The sequence below is a fragment of the Drosophila kikkawai genome, chromosome 2R, assembly GCF_030179895.1.
Source record: "Drosophila kikkawai strain 14028-0561.14 chromosome 2R, DkikHiC1v2, whole genome shotgun sequence".
Taxonomy (NCBI): Eukaryota; Metazoa; Arthropoda; class Insecta; order Diptera; family Drosophilidae; genus Drosophila; species Drosophila kikkawai.
The window spans coordinates 1635413-1660169 of record NC_091729.1 but is presented as its reverse complement, the minus strand read 5'-3'; the positions used below and the strand labels follow the sequence as shown (position 1 = coordinate 1660169).

The 24757-nt window shown below is 38.1% G+C and overlaps 1 protein-coding gene across 8 annotated transcripts in view; it reads left to right on the top strand.

The window, feature by feature from the left end:
• LOC121502033 (transcriptional regulator ATRX homolog) overlaps window positions 1-24757 on the top strand; it is a 530985-nt gene that overhangs the window by 129895 nt on the left and 376333 nt on the right. Inside the window, exon 1 of one of the 8 annotated variants that reach the window (XR_011444424.1) lies at window positions 3791-4657. The exons of 6 other annotated variants lie outside the window; for them this stretch is intronic. The gene's annotated coding sequence lies outside the window, so the exon portion shown is untranslated. Of the gene's footprint in view, window positions 1-3790; window positions 4658-24757 lie in introns of those variants that run through there. One more of the 8 variants, XR_011444425.1, reaches the window with a different exon arrangement.

The following is a 24757-nucleotide window of genomic DNA, read 5'->3' as shown; positions in this document are numbered from 1 at the left end:
AGTTTCCTTACAGTTTACCTATACTTATTCTGTTTACAGTTTGACAGTTACAGTTTTACATTCCCAGCTTTATATATGGTATTTTATACATTTACCGATCGCTTCTATGGCAGCTATATGATATATTTGTCCGATTTTTATGAAATTTATAGCAAAATTCTAGAACAATAAAAAAAGCTTATATCTCAGAGTAGATAAAAATACGTTGAAAAACAACGAAACTATAAATTTTGTTGCTATTAATTTCCCGATCGTTCCTATAGCAGCTATAAGATATAGTCGTTCGATTTTCATGAAATTTTTATCAAAATTCTGAAATAATATAAATAGGCCATACCTAAAAAATTGTGCCAAAATGTTGATAAACAGCCAACTTATAATTTTTTTTCTAAAAATTTATCGAACATTTGTATGACAGCTATATGATATAGTCGTCCGATCCGGCCGGTTCCGACATATATAGCAGTGAGAGTATATAGAAGATTATATGCAAAGTTTCATTCAGATAGCTTCAAAACTGAGGGACTAGTTTGCGTAGAAACGGACAGACGGACGGACAGACGGACAGACGGACGGACGGACAGACGGACATGGCTAGATCGACTCGGCTGTTGATGCTGATCAAGAATATATATACTTTATAAGGTCGGAAAGGTCTCCTTCACTGCGTTGCAAACTTCTGACTGAAATTATAATACCCTGCAAGGGTATAACAACTACATATACATCACACGATCCTTCAACAAATGATTGTTTGCAATTACAGATACAACGACAAATATATCTTTTGCGTGGTTCAATAATGCCAAGACCAGATGAACCGCATAAATTTCTGCAAATATATTTATTTGGTTTAATTTGTTAAATGCGATTTCAAAAAGTAACACGAACAATGGAGATATTTGTGGTATTCCCTTATATACTTGTTAAAAGTTGGAGAACGATCTGATACCTAAGACTGTGATTTTTCTACTGGTGAGGAAGTCTATTATGTAATTTGAGATCAGTGAGTCTTTTTTTCAAGCATTAAGTGCGTCTATGATACAGTGGATGCCTATCCTGTGTAGAGAAATTTTAACAACGGTCTATATAGACAATCCGGCGCTGACCCCTGTTGACAAACTGTTCTACCAAAATGCAAAGACAAGTGGTGAAACTCATTCAATTGTTTCCAAATCGCCACTCACTAACGATGGTTTTCGCTCAGCTTGGAAAAATCTAACTGAGCGTTTCGAAACGATCGCTGGTGAAATGCCAACAAAATTACTGAACATGCAATCCATCGTACACGAATCTTCGGCGGCCTTGAAAGCAGCTGCAAAATACAATTCAAAATGGCCGCATGTCACGCCTTTCCACTGAGAATTGGGACTGCCCCCTCGGAGTAACCCATTCCAAATAAAACCGAAATTCCTACGTGGCTAGACCTGAATTCTTTCCTGACGGAGAGCCATAGAACTCTAAAGTCTGTAGATTCTATCCAACAGCCTACGTTACGACTCCGTTCGTCAAAACCGACGATTTCCAAAGTGTCACCACGAGTACTAAAATCCTTAAAAAGATATTCGTTCAGGGGAGAACCATCCAGTGCGATCCATCCACGATTGTACCTTTTACATAAAGAAAAGCAATTGCGCTGAAATTGCTCAGCCAGTTTCACTCCGTGATTACACAAGTTCCAACAGCTGTTACACCTCCAGTGTTTCGATTTCTCGTGAGACTGTTATCTCCACCGCACTATGGTCCAGCCGACCACTTTTTTTGTCTAAAATTAATACCTCCATCAATTTAAGATATATCAACTTGAAACTTTACCAATCGTTATATTATACTTATATGATTATACTGAATCAAAATTATACGGATCAGGAAACTATATCCTATAGCTTTCATACGAACGACTTAGAAATTTTTAATAAAAATTTATAAAACTTCTTTTACTTTAAGATTAAGTCATTTTAACTAAATTTTAAAGATTTTATAGGAATCGGATGACAAATTCCTATAGTTTACATAGAAAGAATCGGAAAATAGTGCTGTTTTCCTAATAATTGCATGAAAAGTGGGTTATAAAAACTTTCTACGATTCTATATTTTTTTTTTTTTACATTGTATTTTATTACAATAACTATATTTGATCAATTTTATTGGATACTTATTAGTTTGCATGAGTATAAAGGCGTTACTTCAGCGTTTTAATTGGCATTTTCATACAAAATATAGGCATATTTTATTGCACATTTAAAGAAATGTGGTCAAATGTGTAATTTCTCACTATATGCAATTAAACAAAAATTAATTACTTTACAACACACCATTGGTTTCAAGGTTGGACTAGGTTGGACTCATATATACCTTTTATATACCTTTTTATAAATTACATTTGAAATAAAATGTTAATATTTTAGACGATAGACTTTAACACCAAACTAAAAAGACATCACAACGACTTAAAACATTTCACTATATAAAACATTTAGTACAAATCCCACTGATTCAAATTCAAGTTTAACAATTTAACAATTTAACAAGTCTTGTTTTTTCCATTACTTTTCTTAATTTAAAACTTGTATTAATTTTCTCGCTTTAAGTCTGGCCGTTCGCTCGTGTGCAATCAGCTGATTTTGGAAGACTCTTGTGCGAGAGTGGCGCTACCTGGGAAGATTTCGAGAATGGCACGTTGATGGTCACTCTATTTCTAACTAATCGAGACCAAATTAACTTTATTTGGTAAACTTTCAAAAAATGGGTTTTGGCCAAATAAAAAGGTCGACTGGACCATAGTGCACCGGTCTAAAGGATTTCCTCGTTCTCCACACAAGTGACAACTTCTCCAGATTCCTTCAATTACTGGGTTCCCTAGTAGAGGTCTGCATGAATTAATTCAAAACGGCATATGAGACATTCATATCTCAGTGAATTGAATGAATTCGGCTGCGAATTCCACTGAATTTGAGTGAATGCGTGCGCCGTCGTTGTACTCACAACACACACTCACACATAGGGAGAGCGAATTGAATGCCGACAGAGCCGAATACAGAGAATGAGTATTCGTTTACGTGCGCTTCCAGTGGGAAACATAATTTGATGACATATAATTGACTTCATTAATTTAAACTTTTTTCTTTAGTGTTTGTATTTGTTTATTTATATTATAACTTACTTATGTACTTATATATATTATAATATTATAATAATAATATGACTGCGCAGTCGTTGTATTATTTTCGGTAGGACCTACTCTCAATACATCACGGCACTACTAAAAAATAGTCCCAATCGTGGACAATTGCCCATGTCTTTGGAATACGACGCCAAAGTTGAAACTCCCAAAATTTTCAAAATTTTTCCTATAGAATGCGAGTAAAAAATCTAAATTTATATTATATATAAAAAGATACATATTTACTCGCATTCTATAGGTTGCCTTGACTTATTTGAATTTTGACAGAAAATGAACAATAGATTCAATGAATATTTAAAATTAGTTCCATATAAGATTTAATTCTCAGAATTGTTTTTTCATCACAGAAATGTTGAAAATTTTGGGAGTTTCAACTTTGGCGTCGAATTCCAAAGACATGGGCAATGGTCCACGATTGGAACTATTTTTTAGTAGTGCCGTGATGTATTGAGAGTAGGTCCTACCGAAAATAATAAAGGTAAGTCCAATTATATAGGCCACGTAATTCAAAATGTCGGCAAACATCGGTTTTTTGTATTCTTAGGTATACCGCGGAACCTGTAGGTGATGGAAAATAATTTTGTATGGGACTTTTACTCAGGAGCACCCAAATATCATGGAAAACTTGAAATGGTCCGTGGAAATTTCACAAAGTTTAATTTTGTGTTCCTGTGTAATTCGTTTGGTCAATTTTTAACGGCATGAAAACCAGCGTACTCCATATCATATGAGGATCTGCAATTTAAATTTGAAAAAAGTTAGCATGGGGCTTAGATTCGAACTGCAAGAATCATATACATTTATTTATACTCCGATAAAATCGCCACTAAACAAATACACCGACCGAGAATAATACTCTAATATACGCTGCACTATACTACACATCCCATGAAACTATCGAGCAAGTTAACAGAATAACATCAGAAATTCGAACAGCCTTCGAGCATCGAGAAAATTGCAACCTTATATTTCTCGTGTACCTCAAGCATTCGTCGCTCAACGGCTTCATGCATAACATTAAAACACTTTTGCTGGTGTACAAGTTAACTAATTTAACAGGGCGTCTAAATATACCGGCTAAACTGCTGACATAGACGGCAAACACAGCATATTTGCGTGGCCGTATGTTAGCTTTAAGTCAGTACGTTTTTGATATTCATAATAACGAACACATTCAATTTGCAACTCCGGCACTGCTGATAACCATTCCATTTATTTTGCATATTTGGGTTATCGCGCCTCAAGGGCCGATAATAACGAAGGATGTTCCTCCCAACATAAATTTTTCTACAAGAAGAAATCACTTCGGCAATCGCCCGGTGCACCTAGCCGCCAAGTATCTCTCGGCACTTTTCCACGGAAGGAGATAACCGCGGCAGTCGCACGGTTGGGGACACAGACCACGGCACGGGATCGCCGACATGATGTTATTGGCGCTCAAAAATACCTATCTCGGTAAAGTTAGGGAACCATGTAAGTGAGCTAAGCCGGATACATTCATTCCCTACATCTGCATTTGTTATACCCTTGCAGGGTATTATAATTTCAGTCAGAAGTTTGCAACGCAGTGAAGGAGACGTTTCCGACCCTATAAAGTATATATATTCTTGATCAGCATCAACAGCCGAGTCGATCTAGCCATGTCCGTCTGTCCGTCTGTCCGTCTGTCTGTCTGTCTGTCTGTCTGTCCGTCTGTCCGTCTGTCCGTCTGTCCGTCTGTCTGTCTGTCTGTCTGTCTGTCTGTCTGTCTGTCTGTCTGTTTCTACGCAAACTAGTCCCTCAGTTTTAAAGCTATCTAAATGAAACTTTGTAAATAGTCTTCTATATGCTCTCACTGCTATATATGTCGGAACGGGCCGGATCGGACGACTATATCATATAGCTGCCATACAAATGTTCGATATATTTGTAGAAAAAAAATTAGAACTTTGCTGTTTTTCAACATTTTTGCACCATTTTTTAGATATGGCCATTCTATTTTATTTCAGAATTTTGGTAAAAATTTTATAAAAATCGGACGACTATATGATATAGCTGCCATAGGAACGGTCGAGAAATAAATAGGAACAAAAATTATAGTTTCGTTGTTTTTCAACGTATGTTTATCTACTCTGAGATATAAGTTTTTTTTATTATTCTAGAATTATGGTATAAATTTCATAAAAATCGGACAGCTATATCATATAGCTGCCATATAAACCGATCGGTAGATGTAGAGAAAATGTAAAACTGGGAATGTAAAACTGTAACTGTCAAACTGTAAACATAATAAGTATAGGTAAAATGTAATGAAACTCTGTTTTGTGAGTGTTTTCAGCATTTAAATCTATAATATAAACATCGAAACCAATCTGCAAGGGTATACAAACTTCGGTGTGCCGAAGTTAGCTTCCTTTCTTGTTTTTTTTTAATTCATATGCACTGTCAGAAAAACTTCTACAGCTCCATTATTAATACTTTATATTAATATTATAATTAAATTACATAATTATATATTATTAAAATATATAATTAAATGTCACGAGGTATTTATTATTGCGTGTTGTTGGAATATTATTTGTTTTCTGTTTGAATAAATATTTTATTGCAACTATAAATATTGTATAAGGTTTATATATCTTAGCCGAAGCTGATCTAATACCTATTGATCATAATTTATAAAAACACCGTATTACTGCTTTGTTTAATTGTGGACATTGAACTCAGATTTTATATGTCTCTTAGCTTGAACTTGAATTCTTGGTATTAGCTTCGCGGTCTCGTTTCTTTTTATTCTCCTCACTACACTGCTGTAAACCCGATACTGCCGCACATGCATTTGTGGCAATTGGTTGATCTTTATTTATTATTATTATTAACTTTGTTGTGCTAATCGTGATGTAAACTATTCTTGACTTAAAATTTAATCTCCAACCTGGAGCAGGAGATAACTGATCTACGCTCGCAACGGGAACAGCTGTGTGCGCGTGTAGAACATTTGCACCGGGAGGTCGCGGATAAGCTGGCTTCTGAAATTTTTGTCAACAATGCGTTCGATTTACGCATGTAAGCTATGTATCTATAATATTTCCCAGTGTATTCTTTTTCTCTTAGTTTTTTTTTTCGGTCTTATTTGTTTGTGCAAAGCTACCGCTTATCTCAGGCCTAGCAACCGAATATCAAGCTACTGATAAACGCTGATTTGCCTACGTGCAATCAGCCACTTTTTTCGATTACCTTTTACTATCAATTAAAAAGCTTTTGTTACAATTTGGGAGTGCAGTAGAAGTTTAAGTTTTAGTTCCTCAGATGATGGATGTGAAGCTGAACAGTTGAGTTCATTAATTATAATAATAAATATAAATTAAGGGTCCATTGTGGTTAGTAGGGTTTTTGTGGACAAAAAATATGACATAGAAAGTTCAAACTTGTCACATATATTTGTCATAATTTAAAGATGATTTAGCAAAAATTTCAAAATTTTTAGAGCATGTCCTGAAGCAAGACACAGGGCGACGTAAGCCCATGCCCAAAAAAGGAACCCCTTAGGCTACTTTAATCAAAATTCAATCAAAAATAACAAAATGAAAGCGCTTTTTTGTCGTTCTTGTAAAAATTTTCTTCACTTTTTTGTTGATTTAAAATCCAATGTATAAGCTATCAATGTAATTGTAGCCTATTCCCCGGACAAGGTTGATTTGGTGCAAAAATTCCCACTTTGCAAAAAAAAAGTTGTGGCGAAACGGCTAAAGTTAGCTTAACGAATTAAATACCATATAATAACATAACATTTGAACAGTTTTTGATAAAAATATTTAGAGGTAGAGGAGGTATAGGGAGTCGCTTGGTTTGCGGTGTACATCCTAACAGTCCACAGAAGATCCGCTTTAAAGAAATTATACCTCATTCGTTAAAGGATAAGTGTAGCGAGGTATTCACGAAGCATTTTTATTTTTAAAAATTTTTCCCGATTTTTTTATCAAACTTTAAAGTCAAAATCCCGATTTTTGACTAAAAAATTAAGTTAATTTGTTAAATAAAAAATATATTAAAACTAGAGGACCCGGCGAACTTTGTCTCTCCCCAATTTCACGACTTAATATAGCCCCAGAGTAATAATAGAACACGGCTAATTTAAATTTGTTGTGACATTTTTTTGACTCGAAATCAGTGGAGAGCGATGTGATAAACAATATTTTTTGTTTTGTTATCCGGTGCAAAAATAAATAATGATGACGGCTTTCCTACACGCGAACAGGCTACGTTTGTTTCACGTTGTCCCTTAGTTTCTTAACGGACAACCGCGTACCGTTGCATAATCTCGGATGATTTAGATTCCGCAGCATTATAATAATTGATCCCACCTTTAGTTGCAAATTATGCGACGGAGTTCCTGGCACATCCAGTGAGTTCAAAAAGTCTGTCGGATAGTTGGTCACTTCATCCTCGTCGGTCACGATGTCAACGGATCTGTATGAATGCAGTTCTCAAGCGATTTGACTTTGAATAACGAAATTAAAACTATCTACGTCCATATTCTTCGCTGCTAGTATTGCCCGTTCACTAATCCAATCGAGATTTGTATAATTTTGTGCAATGTCGGGAAACACTTTTGTGATGAGTTCCTCTTTCAATAATGTGAACTCCCAAAAAATTTGTTGGGATCGATATTAGTCCAATCGAAACATCAACAGGAATTTCACCATTACCGAGCGCCAGCAGTTGTCTCGAGAATTCAGCAGCGGATGGGTCATTCTGCGATTTTAGGCATTCAATTACTTCATCGGCAGCCGTAGATTTCGGGATGACGGAAAGCGTTTGAAGAAAATCTCCGGGCAGCAATATCAAAGCCCCACCAAATAGTTTCGAATTACCTCGTAAATCCTTCATCGTTCGGTCAACTGCCTCCAAAGGTCGTTTATGCGCCATCGTGCATTCATCTCAAATGATGATTTTGCATTCTCGCATCAATTTCGCTGTCGCTGAATTCTTGCTCATCGTGCACGTTGGCTGGTCAACCGTCAGAAGATTCATGGGTATCTTCAAAGCGGAATGTGCAGTTCGATCGCCTTCCAACAATGAAGCCGCAATGCCAGATGATGCAACAGCCAACGCAATTTGTGATCTTGACCGAATCGTTGCCAGAATCAATGAAATGACGAATGTCTTGCTTGTCCCACCAGGAGCATCGATAAAGTATAAGCTTCCCGATTCATCGTCAACAACCTTCATTATCGAATTCTTCGGCCAGGTTATTCTGATTGTAGTGTTGCTCCCGTTGAAATTCGCGATTGAAAGTATCGTGCACTGAACGATTTGGCGCTGGCATTCCCAATGTCGATAGTAGACTGCCGGACATGAGCATGCTCATGTCTTCGATCCGTATTAATGCTTTGTTGTACATATCTTCGTTAATGTAAAGAGTGAAATTAGAAGTTGTCCTGCGTACTCTGTTCTGTACAGATAAGTGCACGACAGTCGGGTGACGTTCATGAATCGAAAATGAAAATAGCCGCCAAATAGCCTCGTTACAATCAACGTAGCGTCGTTGAAATTTCGTCACCATTTGCATTCGGATCAGTAATGCCAAACACCACCATATCGCTCCCTTTATTCACATATTTACAAACGTATTTGATGGATTTGATAGAGTTGCAGTACTCAACATTGCAATGCGTTGAGAACGTTTTCGACAAAAGCGGAAAAAATGGAACGGTCCAGGGGTTATCCACGTTACGTTTCACCATTAATTCGATCCATTTGCCTTTATCATCTGGAGAACGACGCCTATACAATAGATATCCATCTATTCCACTGTTTCAGCCGTGACCGGACTGGGAAATCGTTTTGTGCAGTTTCCGTTTTCCATGCTGATTCTGATACTGATTCTGGGTTGTGGACTCCGCAAGGGCCATGGATAATGCTCGTTGTCATAATGGAATGCAGCTCGGGATCAGTTTGTTTATCTGGTATTTCGGCTGAAATAATCGAATCAATATGATCTGGTCGGATCTTGTCAAACATCCAGAGCAGAATGTGCGCATGTGGTAAGCCACGCTTCTGCCACTCAACCGAGTACATCCAACAACGAACTGCACCAAAAACCTTCCGCTTAACAATGTAATCCATAAGTACTGTGATCTTTTGCTTGAATACTTGTGCAGTGATGTCAGGTCGATCGCTGGATGTTTGTCCAGGAAGCAACAAATTAGTAATTTCGGGTCATTTCGGATTGCATGTGAACGTGATGAATAAATCCGGCCGCCCGTAATTCCGGACATACGTCATCGCATCTTGAGCGTACTCATGCATATGGCGCGGGCTTCCAACATACGTAGCTGGGAGAATGGTCAAACAACCGATATTGGCCGCGTGTCCTTCAGTAGCGATGGCGTCACTCAGTTGCGTCTGAGCGCAACTTCGACTCATTAAAACGAATGAAATTGAGACGTTCCGTTTTTACTTTGACGTACATGTCGACACAGTACTGTTGAAACAATCTGCGGTATCTTAACAGATGATTGTCAACATCTAGTCGAATCATCAATCGATACGCATAAAAATTCATAGAGTTGACCTTCTTATTCGTTTCTTCTCCTAGAAAATGAATTCAAACTTAGCTGTAGAATCAAAAAGAAGTGATGACTTGTAAACAAACCTGAAGTTGGATTGACCATCTTTATGTTGAAGTGATACCCATCTTCTCCACGACAGAACATCAACGGGTATTGAAGAGCGTCATATGACTGATGAGTCTCATAAGCTCGCTGCAATTGGCCATTATCCCGACGCTTAACAACAATATCGCGTGATTCCACATTCTCGCCAACAATCTACACCGCGACTTCATTGATAGTGGGAGTGTTAAATTGTCTTGCATGGCTACCAGTGGGTTTTTTTGTCAGCGCTGCGGTTTTGAACAATCTGACCAATTCATTGTGCTCATGGAAAAGATTTTGCCATTGTTCAATAATTTCACTTTATTTTTTTTTTTTTTTTTAAGTTCAACTGCCGAATCACCAATGAAATAGATCTGAAGGAATTTATGATCTTTGTTTTGCTTGGTGGTGAAATTGCCCTTGAATCTGAATGTTGGGATGCAATTTCGAAAAAATTGGAGTTGTTTATTTTGATAATAAAGAGACGCCATTACCTTATTACTTGGATTGTAGCCTGGTTGATGAACAACCTCGGCTCCAAATCACGTAATTTGAAATCATCTGTTATATTTTTGTGCAAGCTTTAAGAAACTGTTTGATTGGTCTGAATTTCCTTATAGTAGCGAATACAATGGCTCTGGTAAATGAGCCAAAACGGGCAATTTAATTTTGCCACCTGCACAGCATAAGCCGGGGGTTTTCAATAAAAACTTCAGTGCATTAAAACGCTGACATACGACAGACAATGAACCAATAACAACGCAGCTATGATCTTTGTAGGGTGTTTCAGAATTGTATGCGAATGCAGCGCGATTCAAGTTTTCATTTGCGGTTCGTCTTCCTCTATTATTTTATCGGGCTTGAGTTGGTCTTTGTGCAGCGTGAAGCTGTACCTTTTGGGCACATGTCGATTTCTGAACGTTCCTCTTGCGTCCGACTATTACTGAAATTCTGACAGCTTATTGCATTGCGTGAACGCCGTCCAAGTCTTAATTGTCTAACATCAGACATTATTTCCAATTGTTTAAGCTTACTTTGGTAATGCTTCGTTAACTCGTTTTTTTTTGTTTAAATATTTTTTTTACCGATTTCATCGATATCAATATCAATATCAATTGCAGGGTGTTTCAGAATTGTACATACAACAGTGTGTACATCTGTTGAGCCGCTAGCGACTTTTCCAGAAGGGTTTCCCAAAATTTTCTTATGTGATAACCTTCTTCTGGCATTTACAAACACGAAACGAAAATTTGAGCCAAATCATTTGAGCCTTTATGATTGCTGGATATGGTACAAAGTAGCTTTCGAGAATCGCAGTTTGTGTCACCAATGCACAGTGGTTCGGCTTGTATGGAGCTGCGGCCATAATTACTTCTAGATGTGCTATCGCTATGAAACTTTCACAAAAAATCTAAAAAAATGGTTTAAGTATATCCACAAAAAATTGGCCATATTGCTCATCTATATCATATAGCTGCCATAGGAACAATCTGTTAAAAATCAACATTTAGTATGAAAAACTTTTTTGTTTTTCAAAATATCTTAACCAATTTTACAGATTATATGTTTGGTACAGGTTTATATATTCCTACCAACTTTGGTTAAAATCAGATCTCTATATCTTATAGCTCCCATACAAAATTTTTATTAAATTATTTTTTTTCCAAGACCTAACTTTAATTTTTTAATTTTTGATCTCTTAATGAGAACGTTGGTAAAATATAAGTGCCCAAAAGTAAAAAAAAAGATATTCACTTATATATTGTGTATTTAATTTGTCCAACAACAAACGTACACAGCTTAACGGGGGGTAAGGTTAATTCGGTACAAAACTGCCTACTTTTCAAAAAAATGTTGTGACGAAACGGCTAAAATTAGCGTATTGAATTAAATACACCTGGCCCTCGCTTAACACGGGGGTTACGTTCCTAGAAAACCTCGTGTTAAGCGAAATCGTGTTAAGCGAAACATGGATTCAGTACAAAATAAGGGGTTACGTTCTAAAAATTCAAAATTGGCAACAAAAAAAATTTTTTATTGTTCAAATTTGGTATGTTTTTATTAAAGTTTCATACATTTGTTCAAAATTAACCAAAAGTTATTATGTATGTATATGCCTTTAATAAAAGCATACTATTCATATTTTTAAACTTAAAAGTTGGTATTTTATTAAAAAAGTAGCTTCTTATAATTAATTAATAGGTTAAATTTTATAGAAACTAAAAAATGTTAAAAAGTAAGGATATCATATGTTTTATTCATATCATAATTCATAATTTGAATTCATAGTTCATAATTTTAAATTCATAATTCATCATTTTAATTCATAATTCATAATTTTAATTCTTAAATTATAATTTTAATTCATAATTCATAATTTTAATTCATAATTTCAATTCATAATTTTAATTCATAGTTGATAACTAAAAATTCATAATTCATAATATGAAATGCATTTGGTGGCATTTATAGTTAAAGCCAGTTTGTTTTAACATGGTTTCTTTTTTGGTGGCTCCTTGTAAAAATCAGTAATTTTTGATTGTTTCGATATTTTGCAATCGTTTAAGAACAAGGTTTTTAGCGTGTTAAAAGGGGGATGGGAGCAAATTTGAAACCGTGTAAGACCGAGTTCGTGTTAAGCGAGGGCCAAGTGTACCAAATAATAACACAACATATAAACAATTTTTTTTTTTTAATTTTTGTTTTAAAAAATATTTACATGCTTACGAGTAATAGCGAATCTCCTAAGTCCCCACAAAAAAAGTTTGTTTTCGGTGTACATCCTATCGTAACTGTCCACAAAAACATCCGATATTAAAAAAAGTTATTGCATTCACTAAAGGGTACATTCCCCGAGGTACTCAGGTGACGTTTTTATTTTTAACATTTTTTCCCGATTTTTTATCACAACCCGGATTATTGGCGCTGGCAAAATTTGACCTTGAAAAAATAAGAAGTCGTGTTAGCATATTAACGATTACAAATACATCCGTAACATTCCGCACCTAACTTTTAACGATTTAAAATCTTAAAACTCTGATAAATATAAAAAAAAAAAATCCTTATTTGGAATCGTGTGGGATCACAACTAAAACTTTAGGTAAACAAATTTGAGACACACAAAACAGGTACAAAAAAAAAAGTTTCACATATCAAGTTAGATTTTATTAATTTTAAATCAAGTTAGTATAAATTAATTTCATAAAGTAAAATAAATACCTTGAGCTTCAAAATCCATTTTAAATAATATAAATTTATCAACTTGAACAGTTACCAGTCAAATTTAAAGTGCGCTTTTGCTTCGAAATATTTCACCACAGCTCCGATGCGCTGTTGAAATGAACACGTTTTCATGCTTTTGATTCTATTTTTAGAATGTACCGTTGGGTTTCCGGCGAAAACCGGTTTGCAAATTGGTAGATTGGACATTTTAGAGACAAACTGTGTAAATTTAATTGAAATATTTTCAAATCGTTTTTTTGATTTTTGGCCTCTGACGGAACCACTGTGCAATGCTTATTACTTTTTGTTTTAAGCCTTGTGATTGTGGATTATCGAAAAAATAAAATGGTCATTTAAAAATATACAATCTATACTCAAGCCTGCTCCGGTAATCGAAAACGAAAACGGAATGAAAAGTAAATGGCTTTTTTTATATGAAATCAGATCTTATTTAAAAAAGGAAAAAATAGTTTACTCAGTGTTCTATTGATGTTTATTCCACACCACCACAAGATCATTCTGGCAGGTAGTTATTTTATAAAAAAACAAAAAAGGAAGCTAACTTCGGCACGCCTAAGTTTGTATACCCTTGCAGATTGGTTTTGATGTTCATATTATAGATTTAAATGCTGAAAACACTCACAATACAGAGTTTCATTACATTTTACCTATACTTATTATACTTATTCCCAGCTTTACATATTCTATATATTTACCGATCGCTTCTATGGCAGCTATATGATATAGTTGTCCGATTTTTATGAAATTTATAGCAAAATTCTAGAATAATAAAAAAAGCTTATATCTTAGAGTAAATAAAAATACTTTGAAAAACAACGAAGCTATAATTTTTTTCCTATTCATTTCCCGATCGTTTCTATGGCAGCTATATCATATAGTCGTCCGATTTTCATAAAATTTTTACCAAAATTCAGAAAAAATATAAAATGGCCATATCTGAAAAAAATGTGGGTGGTGCTAAAATGTTGAAAAACAGCAAAGTTATAATTTTTTTTTCTACAAATTTATTGAACATTTGTATGGCAGCTATATGATATAGTCGTCCGATCCGGCCCGTTCCGACATAAATAGCAGTGAGAGTATATAGAAGACTATATGCAAAGTTTCATTCAGATAGCTTTAAAACTGAGGGACTAGTTTGCGTAGAAACAGACAGACGGACAGATGGACAGACGGACATGGCTAGATTGACTCGGCTGTTGATGCTGATCAAGAATATATATACTTTATAGGGTCGGAAAGGTCTCCTTCACTGCGTTGCAAACTTCTGACTAAAATTATAATACCCTGCAAGGGTATACAAAAATGTCTGACTCCAGTCACTATAGAACACATCCTAAACCTTTGCCCTACAATAGCCCAAATGAAACAAAATATCCTTAAAAACACAAACGCCACACAGTATTTAAGTAACCCCTCCACAGAAAACATCAAAATAATAACCAAATTTCTGAAAGAAACAACATTATATCACAATATTTAACATACACAAATTGTAAATATTGTAAATAATACACCATAGCCCCATATATAGTCGATGGCCCTGGCAGCTCGCACTATATATTTACATGTTAGTCTTAGTTTTATAAACTATTCTAACATTCAATAAAATAAAAAAAAAATAAAAAAATCTACGATTGTTATTATTTAAAAACGAAAAATAAAAACTACAAAACCACAAAAATAAACTTATAAAATTTGAATGGCGTGCCATACGTTAAAGGCGAAAACTTACGCACTGTATTTAATCAACTAACCCCGCCTCGGGGTCGGAACATTTTCCGGGCCCGTAAGTCGCAGAAAAGTAATGTGGACCCGATCATCATCATAAAATGGAAAACGCGAGTGAGACAGTCATGTTGTTTTGAAATTGCTAATAATAATAGTGAATCTCTTTCTGCTCTTCCACTCCCCTCTTCGCCCGCTCTTCAGCCGAAAGAGTGCCCTGATGACCAGCCTGCTACTTCGAAGAGCTTTCGGTCCTTAATTTAGTTGTTTATGTTATGTCAGCTTAGTTTCTAGGATTTATTTAGAAATAGGTTCGTCTTCATTATTTATGTCTTTATTGTTTATTTATATATATATATATATATATAAATATGGGTTGATTGACATTTCTTTGTCCCAAGTTAACCATGTATTAAATTCTTTAAATCGCTTACTAGATCTGTGTTTCGTCTCTGATCCTGTAGGTGTAAACTTAACAAGAGTTAGCCATTGACGCTTCCTGAAGACCCTTACCATCCTACTCTCGAAGTGACCATCGATTTGGGGACTGTCGTAAAGACCAAACCTGATCTGAGTCGCTCAGCCACTAAAGTTCCCTGCTTTCGTAAAGCAAATTTTAAAAGGCTTGATTTCTTAATTTCTGAATTTAATTGGTTTGAACTTTACAGGTGCACTGACATGGCGTCCGCCGTGGATATTTTGTACAGAGCCATGAATGCCTTCTTTGCATCGTGTATTTGGTTCACTAAAGAGCTGACACGCCTAAAAAACGTTAAGTCTAGGCTTTATAATCGTTAACGTACCGGTTCTCCTACTGTTCATTCAAGTTACCTTATTGCTCGGTCAAATTTCACCGTGCTAAACGCGCAGTGTTATAAAAGTTATTTAACTCGCTGTATGGTTCAGTTCACGCAGGACCCGAAACAGTTTTGTAACTTTCTCGCTTTCTTTTAATAACACTACAGTAAACTCCGACCAGGCCATCGCCGATCTCTTTGCCGACTTTTTCAAAACTACTTATTCTTCTTCTTCTTGCTTAGATCAGAGTTACTCTTTTGATTTGCCCAGGTCGAACCTAATTTTCAGTCCTATTTTAAACGAAAGCTCCCTTAGTTCGGATCTTCATCGTGTAAAACAAGTTTATTTACCGGGTCCCGATGGAATACCAGGCTGCGTGCTCAGGTATTGCGCTGGAGCTCTGTGCAATCCCCTTCTGAAATTGTTGACCTTATCTTTAGAAATCTCAGAATTTCTCCTTATTTGGAAGGAATCATTTATCATTCCTCTCCACAAGAATGGTAGCAAATCGGACGCCAGCAACTATAGAGGAATCTCTAAGTTGTCGGCAATTCCAAAACTTTTCGAGAATGTAATTACTCCCCACTTGCAGCATTTATGCAGATCCGTAATTTCACCATGTCAGCATGGTTTTATGAGGCGAAGATCGACCACTACAAATCTCCTGGAACTCACCTCTTTCGTTATTATAGGTTTCCAACGTAACTTTCAAACCGACGTAATTTACACAGACTTCAGTAAAGCTTTTGACTCGGTTAATCACTCTCTTCTTGTAAGGAAGCTTGACTTAATCGGATTTCCTGTCGATCTTCTTAAATGGATTTTAAGTTATTTGAGCGACAGAACTCAAAAGGTTTTGTTTAAAAATTTTCTGTCTAAATTCCTCAGTGTCACTTCTGGCGTCCCACAAGGTAGCCACCTCGGCTCGCTGCTATTTACATTGTTTATCAATGACCTCCCGCTAGTTCTAACGAACTCTAGAGTACTTTTGTACGCTGATGACGTTAAACTATGCTTTCAGTATAAGGACAGCTCTTGCCAGTCAGACCTGCAATCGGATCTTAATAACTTTTAGGCATGGTACCTTGCTAATTTAATACATTTCCATAGCTCCAAATGCAAGCTGATGACATTTTCACATGTCACTCCCCAGTTTGCCACTTATACGCTTAATGATTGCGCTCTGGAAAGAAAAACTCTTGTTGACGATTTGGGTGTTCGCTTAGACCCTAAACTTTCGTTCTCTGAACATATTTCGTGCATGGTTAATAAAGCCAGAGGCATGCTCGGTTTTATTAAGAGGTGGTCGAAGGAATTCGATTCCCCTTATATAACGAAGACCCTTTTTACTGCATTAGTACGCTCTATATTGGAGTATGGTTCATGTGTCTGGAGTCCATATTAACCGTATTGAATCTGTACAAAAGAACTTTTTACTTTTCGCCCTTCGTGGCCTATTTTGGGATGCTGATGAGAGGCTACCGTCCTATTCTAGTAGACTTCTATTAATTAACTTACCCTCCCTAGCTAACCGTAGAACGATGCTTGGTGTCGTATTTCGTCTCCTTTCCAGTTTTCTTCAGACATGACCTAATTTTTATAACTTCTGATATAAAATTGAACGATACTGAAGAATATTTTAGCTATAGAGACTTTAAGAATATTAATTATACAGACCTTCAGCTTTAATATAATGCATGTGATTGGTGTCCATAAATCAATATTCTACTGTAGAGTCTCAATTGAATGTTTTAAAAAATAATTTAGACTATATCAAGTCTAGGGTGATTAAACCGAAGCAAATTCCTTGGTTTAACAATGAAATAAAAAAGCTTTTTAATAAGAGGGATGTCGCTTTTTTTAAGTGGAAGCGATACAGGACCCATCATTTTAGTATGCAGTACAAGGAAGTAAGATAACTTGTTACTAAAAAAATACTCAGCTTACTGGTAAACAAACTTAGCGAGATTTAGGTAAAGTAGGAATAGAGAGGGGAGGCAGGGCGTTGATCGCAACGTCGATGTTGAAGAATTGTGTCGATAGTTTTCGCAAATTGATGTACCTGAAGCAAGATCTAACCAGTACCTTAATAATATAATTTACTGAGATAATAGTTTTAGCTTTGTGTGTATTGATCAATTTGATGTCTTAGAGAGCATCCTCATAATAAAGTCAAATGCGGAAAAATTAGACAATGTGAATAAAAAATTCATCAAAATAATATTGCACTTTATACTTCCACATATTACATATATTTACAATTCTGTAATTACTACGAATGTACGTCCACATTCTCATCATCTTGATAAATAGTTAAAATAATCCTAGTGCTAAAACCGAATAAGGACTATAGGCCAATTTCAATCCTTCCATTTCTAGCCAAAGTGCTTGAAAATTTAATGTCCCAACAAATTCAAAAACTCCTTGAAAGGAATGCGTTACTTTCCCCAAAGCAGTTGGGATTTCGGAAAAGAGAAGTTGAGTAAGTGCAATAACAAATATCGTGGAAGACATTCGACAAAAACTTGACAATAACTGTGTGACATTTTTGACCCTTCCTGGCCGTAGTCAAGCATTTGATTCTCACTCCGATGCCATTTTTTTAGGGGAAAATCCATGCTACCCGTCATCAGACAAATAGTAGCGGGGATTAATATTAAACTTCTTATTGACACGGGCGCCTTAAAAATTTCATCAGACCATACGCAAGATTAAAAAGCGTCCCAGTGGAATCTCCATTCATTACATTCACGGCGTCACCACTATCACGAAGAAACGCAACGTGTCACTTTTTTAATTTAAAGGCCACGTGCTTCATCTTACCTGACTTGTCACTTTGGCATCACTTTGTCTAGCCTCCGGCCACCTCACCGAAGTATAGAAAATTGATTTCCTTTCGTGCCCCTATGTCAATTTTACCTGAAGTGCGCAGGTGCATCACCTTTGGTCAGAAAGACATTTTTGAAAATGGTCCGCGACAGGATAAAAGCCTTCGCCTTTCAATGAGGCGCTACCTTATAACACGTCGGTGGTACCATCATCAGAACTGTTGATGAGGCACCAATTTATGCCAACCTATACCCAATGGAGCAGCTGATTTCGTCAATGGCGAAATTCAAGATCTGCTAAAATATGGCATAAGCCAAAAGTCGAAATCACCCTACAATAACCCAATAGTAGTAGTACACAAAAAGGGCACCGACGAAACAGGCAAACGGAAAATGCGTTTAGTGTTGGACTTTCGCAAATTGAACGAGAGAACAATACCCGACCGCTACCCCATGCCAAACATCTCGCTGATATTAGGAAGCTTAGACAAGGCCAAGTATTTTACAACGCTGGCCGTGAAAAAACTTCCTTTTCCGTTAATGGAGAAAAGTACTAGTTTTGCAGAATGCCATTTCGACTAAAAAATGTTGCCAGCATTTTCCAAAGAACTATAGACGACGACTGCGAGAGCAGATCGTTTATATTGATGATGTTATCGTCTTTTCAGAGGACGAAAACTTCCACATCACGTAGCTTTTTGGGGTTCATAGTCAGCAAGAACGGGGAGTTGCCTTTTTTGTCTCTGTCTCTCTTGTGTTTTTGTGTTCTTTTATGATTGCTTACATCTTTTATTTGTCATTTAATTAGTTATACATAAAACAATACTAATTATTTTTTCGTTTTATTTTATAACTTTTATTTATTCAATTCGTATCAGTGTGTATTTTCAAGACTGTATATTTTAAATTAATAGTGCACTAAATATGTAGCAACGCAGCGAAATTACAGGAAGTGATCGAAGTTGTTCGATAATATCAAGAAAAAGCTGCATATTTGATCTGACCTACATATGTACAAAAAATTTTTGTTTATTAGACTCGTTATGAGCGAAAAAAATCTTCAGTTGTACAATACGAAAATGAATAGCTGAAAGTAATGGAGACCATTGTCCTTAAATCTACCAAAAATAAAGGTTAGCAAATAGGAGAAAGTGCTCATCCTGGTCGTCCGAAGGTTAATTTTTTGGGAGTTTTCAGCTAGAACTAAGTGACGGCGAATAAATGAGTCCGCTGTTTTTACTTTGCGCAATGAACCCCAGCAACAGCCGTCGATACAAGCAGATCCCAATGAAGTAATTTCCCTCATAGTGCAGACCGCCATGTCCAAAAGCCAATATTTGCTCATAAGAAATTTTGTTAATAGCAAAATATCATTTGACTTATTTCCCAGCTAACACATCATAGTAAGTGCAAAAAAAAATAGATACCCAGAAAATATACCAGTATACTGATTTATAGGTGAATCTCATGCTGAAATATAATTGCAACGTTTTCTGGATAATACAACATCGAGCTTATTGGAGCTTCAAGGGGATTTACCAAAATCAATCACAGATGAATCTATTGAAAACGTATAACTTATATAATTGGGCTAAAACTTAAATATGTATATAAATGTCCGAATATTTGGACAACAACTTCAGAAATAAACCTATGTATATGTTACAAATTGACGTGCCTATATTCTACGTTAAAGCTACGCTTAAAGACAGTTGCTCGAATTGTGAAAACAAAACAAAACACAAACATAACAGTTTTTGCTGATAAGCACTAAAAAAGTGTTGTTGTCAACATGAGCAACGACGTAGACGACACAGCGGTTTGGAGCTGGCAAAAAATTAAGCCAAAGGGAATGAAGAGACCAAATCAAGTTTTTCCGATTCTACTAAAGAAAAAACATGCCCTGGACACTGCACCCAGCACTAGCCACAATAAATTCGCTATCTAAGCCGAACGCTCGCCAATTGAGAAAGGTAATGATGCAGACGAAACCGAAGCACTGGATATGATAACTGAGGACAACATTGATGAACCTGCCAAGCCGCCACCTATCTTCTTATCGGATGTTAGTGATATAAAAAGTATGCTAAACTACCTCGAAACCAAAATTAAAAAAGAAAATTTTCTTTATCAATCTCAACGAGATGGCCAAGTAAGGGTTTTGGTTAAGTCAATTGATGAATTCAGGTCCCTCGTTAAAAGTCTTGCTAACGATTTTGTCAAGTTTCATACAAACCAACTTAAACATGGGAGAGCATTTAGGTTCGAGCATTTAGGTTCGATATTGATGTAATTAAACTAAATGTGGAGTCCAAAGGTCAATCTGTTAGGAGCATAAATAACATTAAAAGCCGTGGAGCCAAAGAGCCATTAAATCTGTTCTTTCTTGACATTGAGCCCAAGAAAATTAACAAAGATATATACGAAGTTAAGCACATTGGTAACGCAATTGTCAAAATAGAGCCCCCTCGGAAAGCAAAAGACATTCTTCAGTGTCACCGTTGTCAGGAATTCGGGCACACAAAATCTTATTGCAACAAAAATCACAGCTGCGTAAAATGCTCTCGTAGGCATCCCAGCAACCTATGTACAAAAGATAAAAAACAACCAGCAAAATGTGCGAATCGCAACGAAGATCACGTTGCCAGCTACAAAGGGTGTAGACTCTATAAGGAGCAAAACAAAAACCATGGGTAGGTAGGTAGGTATAAGTGGTGAGGCAGCCCTGGCCGCCTCCAATTAGAGCTGAGCTCCGTTTTGTTCCACACCCTCGATTTGCTGTTGTCTGCGCCCTTCTTAGTACCAGCCCGTGTCATTCAGGTAAGCTAGGATGGCCGCTATTGGCTGCCTTCCAACTTCCCCTAGTGACTCGAGTTGGTGTGCTCCGAAGTGTCGGGCTCTTTGTCTGTTGAGTGCCGGGCAGTGGCACAACAGGTGCTCTGGTGTCTCCTGTTCGCTGGGTTCTTTGCAGCTTCTGCATTGTGTGTTGTAGGGTAGACCCATCTTACAGGCTTGCGTGCCTACTGGCCAGTGGCCGGTGATGGTTGCTGTTACCCTCCTGATGTCCTTTTTGCTCTTGGAGATCAGTTCTGCGGTTCGCTTCTAATTGAATTCTGGCCAGCATAGTTTCGATCTTCTGTGCTCTGCCTTCGTCGACCATTCCTTGCTGGCTAGTTGTTTGAAATGGTCGTGAATTTCCGTCTGGACCGAGTTCAGGGAGATCTGTATGTCTGTTGTTGCTGAGTGTTCTTCTGACCCTTTTCTGGCCAGCTCGTCTGCTTTCTCGTTTCCGTCTATGTCATTGTGTCCGGGTACCCAGGCTATTTGTACCCTGTTGTTGTACCCTGCGAGTCTGTTTAGTGCCCCTTTACAGTTAGCCACTAGTTTTGAAGTCGTCCGTGCTTGTGCGAGGGATTTGATCGCCGCCTGGCTATCTGAGTATATCCTTACCTTGGTATTCCGAAGGCCTTGGTCTAGCGAAAGTTCGGCAGCTTTCAGTATCGCGAGAACCTCCGCCTGGAAAACCGTCGCTGACTCTGGGAGGTGGAAGTATTCCTCCACCTTCCAGCTTTCGGCGTAGATTCCGGCCCCTACCCCGCCGCTCATCTTTGTGCCGTCGGTGTAGAGTGATACCTCATCCGGTTCGGTTACTCTCCCTCTCTGCCAGTCTTCCCTTGTATTGTATTATATATTCGTTTATTTAGAGTTAAAAGGGGTGGGGGGGGGGAACATGTACATAATGGAAAGAGGGGGGGGGGGGGTAAAGTAGATGGGGCGTAACACTCGCCCACACACCCTTGTAGGGTATATAGTGGTGTATGTGTTACCGAATCGCAGTTCGGTTGTCATGTAGTCTGTGTCTACTGTCTTCAGTCAGCATTGCGCCAATCCATGCCCTGATGCCTCCTTATACTCCTATACCGTTGAGGGAGCTTAGGATGGAATCCGCATTCACGTTATTAAAGGCTCCTTCTATGTCCAGGAAGGTGGCCATGGCGTAGTTTTTGAAAAGTAGAGTCTTTTCTATATATCGCACTACCTCGTGTAGTGCTGATTCAGTGGATCGGCCTTTCCTGTACGCATGTTGCGCATTGGAAAGGTTTTTCTCCGTTCTTTCTCTGATGTGGATATCAATGATCCTTTCCAGTGTTTTCACTAGAAAAGAGGTAAGGCTTATCGGCCTATAATCCTTGGCTTGGATGTGTCCCCTTCCTCCTGGTTTTGGTATGAAGACTACCCTCGCTTCCTTTCATGGAAGTGGTATGTGTGCTGTTTTAATGCATGCCTGAAAGATTGCTTGCAGCCATTTTCCCGTGCTTGCTTTTGTAGTTTGTAGCATTGCTGGTATGATTCCGTCCGGACCCGGGCTTTTGTATTTGTCGAAGGAATCTATCGCCCAATGGATTCTTTCCATGGTGATGATCTCTTCTATTTGTAACTGCTGGTCTGCCCCCTGGCTTTCCGTTATTCTAGCTTCTTCTTTTTGGTTTCCTGGGAAGTGCGTATTCAGCACTATTTCCAGTGACTCTTCAGCCGACGTACTTCCTGTCCCGTCGGGTTTATTTATGAGCGTGGGGCTTGTGTGTCCTCTCGATAGGATTTTACTTAGCCTCGCCGTGTCTTTGACTCCTTCAAGCGATTCACAGTAGCTGCTCCAAGATTCCTTCTTCGCTACGTAGATTGCCATTTTGTATTCTTTGTGTATTGCTTTGTACGGCTGCCAGTCTTTGGTTCCGTAACTAGTGTTGAAGGCTTTTCGAACTTTCTTTCTGAGCTCGCATAGTTCTTTGTTCCACCATGGTGGGTATGTCTTCTTAGAGTATGTTAGTCTGCATGACTCTTTGTAGGCGTTGTTCAGTATATTTGTGAAGTCCTCTACTTCCTTATCTATTCTCTCCGGGGTGGATCGAGTCTTGATCCTTCTGTCTTTGACCTTTGACTGTACAATCTTTCCGTATTTGTCCCAGTCAGTGTTACGAGGGTTTCGCTTTGGCGCCGTTTCACATATCGGCATCACGATTTCGAAGAATATGTACCTATGGTCTGAAAACGAGTCTTGTGTAGAGACTCTCCAGTTTCTTACCTTATAATCGCTATGCTCCATTTGGAGGGTTATGTCTAGGACTTCTTCCCAGCCCTGTAATCCTTCCGTACTTGGAGAGATGAAGGTGGGCGTGTTTCCCTTGTTACAAATAGTGACGTCACGACAAATAATACTATCGAAGAGAGACTCTCTCCCTACTTCCCCACAGTGTGTGCCTTGCGTTGGCATCGCACCCGAGGATGAGCGGCGTCTTAGTCTCCTCGGCCCACTGCATCACCCTATTAAACGCTTCAGGTGGTGCAGGTTCGTCGTGGGCCATATATCCGGAGGCTATTAGTATGGCTGTCCCATCCGCCGCCTTGAATCTTGCCACTGCTAGATCTAAGTTGCTGAGATTGGGGTAGAGAAGAGCATTAAGGTTGTTTTTAATGATTATACCCGCCCTCGGCCTACCTGTCGAGTTTGTGTATAATGTTGTGTATCCCTTTATGGCCATGCCAGAGATTCGTCCGTCTCTTGTCCATGGCTCTTGTATAAGGCCGATGTCGATGTCGTTCTCCCGGAGAAGGACCCCCAGATTAGCTGAAGCGTGGGAGCTGCGCTTCAGGTTTATCTGAACGACCGTAGGCATTAGATTGTCCAGCAGCTTATTGGCGTCTTCGACTTCGTCTTCCAGAATATCGTCCGGTTCGTCTAGGAAGACCTTCACCTTGGCTTTCCTGATGCCGTACCGGACTTTGTTTTCTGCTGCCTTCAGCTGTTCTAGGCAGCGCTGGTTGATCAAGAACAGGTATGGCTGGCTGGACTTCATTTCTCGTTCAGCTTTGAGAATAGCCCAGTCCTCCATATCGACTCCCTTGTTCATCGCTCGCAGAGTCTTGAGCACCCTTTAATGGCTAGACAGCCCCTTGGGTAACCAGATGCGAGCTCTGGGTCTCCTTGGGATGTCCTTGGCGGGGACCAGCTTAATACTAATCCCCTTCCATGCCTTGCCTAGTCTGGCAACGCAATCCGCCAGGAAGTCCCGCGAGAACTCATCGTCGCACCTGATCACCCGGTGCCCCCTAACCATGTCCGAGGAGTCAAAGGAGGGTGACTGGCCCGTTGGCTCGGACAGTAGTTTGTCTGCCACCATCTCTGCCAACTGGGTCTCGACCTCCTCCCATTTCTCCATTAGAAGGCGCCCATCGTCGTTGAGCTCATCAACAAGTGCCATAGCGAGTCTGTCTCTGGCCACCTCGCTGAATTTTTTCGCCGTCTTGACAAAGGTGGTCGGTCTTGGGGCGCCCTTCGC